The following is a 2088-nucleotide window of genomic DNA, read 5'->3' as shown; positions in this document are numbered from 1 at the left end:
CTTTTGCTTCTACTTTTATTCTCAATAAAATTTAGGTCTTTCAGGTCAATTAAAATCTTGGGCTTGGTGGATATTTTCCTTTATGTAGGTAGTGAAATTTATCCTAAAAATCTCAATATGGGGGCTTCCCTGGTGGCGCAGTGGTTAAGAATCCGCCTGCCGATGCAGGGGACACGGATTCGAGCGCTGGTCCAGGAAGATCCCATATGCCGCAGAGCAACTAAGCCCATGCACCACAACTACTGAGCCTGAGCTCTAGAGCCCACAAGCCACAACTACTGAGCCCGCATGCCGCAACTACTGAAGCCCGCGCACCTAGAGCCCGTGTTCCGCAACAAGAGAAGCCACTGCAATGAGAAGCCTGCACACCGCAGCAAAGAGTAGTCCCCGCTCACCACAACTAGAGAAAGCCCACGCGCAGCAACGAAGACCCAATGCAGCCAAAAAAAAAAAATAAATTTACTTTTAAAAAATCTCAATAAGATTACTCAAAATGATCACTTATTTATTACTAAAACTTACTTATTTTTCCACCTTTACAGTAGAAAACTCTGGCACATACCAACGGTTTGGAATATCACCAATAGTGGGACAAACTGACATCATGCACCTCTTGCTGTGACACACTGTGACACACCACTGATATAGTATTCCTACCAAAAATCTTATCATGAAAAACAATCAGATAAACCTATTCTGCAGAACAAATGACCTAGAGTCTGTAAAAATATCAGTATTACTGAACACAAAGAAATGCTGAGGAACTGTTCCAGGTTTACAGAGACTAAAGACACACAAGTAAATATAATGTGTGATCCTGAAATGAAAAAAAAAAATTGCAGTAAATGGCATTATTAGGACAACTGGCAAAATTTTAGCAGATAGTGTATAGTACAGAAAATACTATTACAACAATGCTAAACACCCTGAATTTGATCATTGCATTTTGGTTAGAGAATGCCCTTGTTCTTAGGAGATACACACTAGAGTATTTAGGGATGAAGGGCCATGAAGTTTGTGATTTACTTTCAATTTGTTCCCCAAACAAATATAAATAATATAAAAATTCTACATACTCATGCATGGGTTAATATTCTTAATTCACAGAGGATACCAAATAGGGATAAAATATGCAAATGTCCAGTGGAAGAAAAATTAATTTTATTTGTACAAGATGGTACTAGTTTTCCAAAAATATACCAGGAATCAGAAAAATCTAAATGTAGGTAAGGCACTATTGGGTCAGCTGTAAGGCAACAATCAAAGCTGCTGAATATTACAACTCCTACAGCATGTTGGAGAATCCACCCCATGTTTTGAATTGAGGAGTGTGCCCCAGGGATTTTTGTGGTCAGTACGGCTGGGCTGAGGACACCCTCTGGGGCTAGCAGTGCCACTGAACACAGTTCCCCCGTGTCTCTGGCAAGCACCCCTGACACACTCTATGCCTGGTGGGCCCCTGGTGCCAGGTCCAGAAGAGGACACTTAACCCAGGCTGAGCCTGAAAGTCCCCAGTGCCTAAGTACCTCCTGGGAGTAAATGAGTAAATGGAGCCAACGACAATCGAATTACTGTTTCTGGAGTGGCTGGCAACCAGGAGGCCAGCGACTTTGCCCAAGACTGGCATTAATCCTACCACCTCAGGCTTTGAAGAAACTGCTCTGAATCACGTCTTAGTAGCTAAGTAGTCTAAGTTAACTGCAAGAATGCTTTGCTCCGGGGCCGGGGAGGGTCTACAGGAGCCAGACACGCCGTTTTTAGAACTTAACCCGTTTAAATGGCCAAGAGAAGCAAACTGGTACAACCTCAAAATTCAACAGCATTTCACAAACTCACGACTTGCCCCTAACTTCCTAAGATTAACCGGCCGCTGGCAAGTCCAGTCCCGTTCCGACTACGATCTCCCCACGCCATCGAGAGGAAAGTGTGCCGGCGAGGAGCGCCCAGCACAGCCGGGGCCGCGCAGCCGGGGCCGAGCATCCCCCGCGCCCTCCCGGGTGGAGACTGGCCGCCGGTGCCACCCACGCGCGCGGCCGCGGGCTGCTACGGTACCTCGGGCGCTGGCGACTTGACGCCGAAGGCGGTGCG

The sequence above is a fragment of the Neophocaena asiaeorientalis genome, unplaced genomic scaffold, assembly GCF_003031525.2.
Source record: "Neophocaena asiaeorientalis asiaeorientalis breed wild unplaced genomic scaffold, Neophocaena_asiaeorientalis_V1.1 scaffold123, whole genome shotgun sequence".
NCBI lineage: Eukaryota > Metazoa > Chordata > Mammalia > Artiodactyla > Phocoenidae > Neophocaena > Neophocaena asiaeorientalis.
This window is presented reverse-complemented; position numbering follows the sequence as displayed.